Source organism: Cynara cardunculus, assembly GCF_001531365.2.
Source record: "Cynara cardunculus var. scolymus isolate 2C chromosome LG 3, CcrdV1, whole genome shotgun sequence".
NCBI lineage: Eukaryota > Viridiplantae > Streptophyta > Magnoliopsida > Asterales > Asteraceae > Cynara > Cynara cardunculus.
Genome location: NC_037530.1, coordinates 6,730,904 through 6,731,327, shown reverse-complemented (window position 1 = coordinate 6,731,327; position 424 = coordinate 6,730,904).

The following is a 424-nucleotide window of genomic DNA, read 5'->3' as shown; positions in this document are numbered from 1 at the left end:
ATTAATTGGGAGTTACAAATCTAAAAATCTCAATAATTGATGATTATGTAATTTTGATATTTTTTATACGTGTTCATGTTTTGTAATTTCAATTTATTCTGTCCATAATGATATTGATTTTGTAATTGTTAAAGAATTTCCGATTGTAAAGATTTTGATATCGTCCGAGTAATATGGATAAACCTATTGAAAAACAGATCGACAACAATGAGAATGAAAATGTTAAAATCGTCTACGACTACAATCGGAATTCGAATTCATATGTAATTGTTAAAGAATTGTTCACAAGTGTTCATATTGTGTTTATATATATATACTAGCTGCATATTTCAACATTGACTTGCTTCTCAATGTGTTCATAATGAATGAACTATTGTTCACAAACTGTTCATATTGTGTTCATATGTACACTAGCTGCATATCT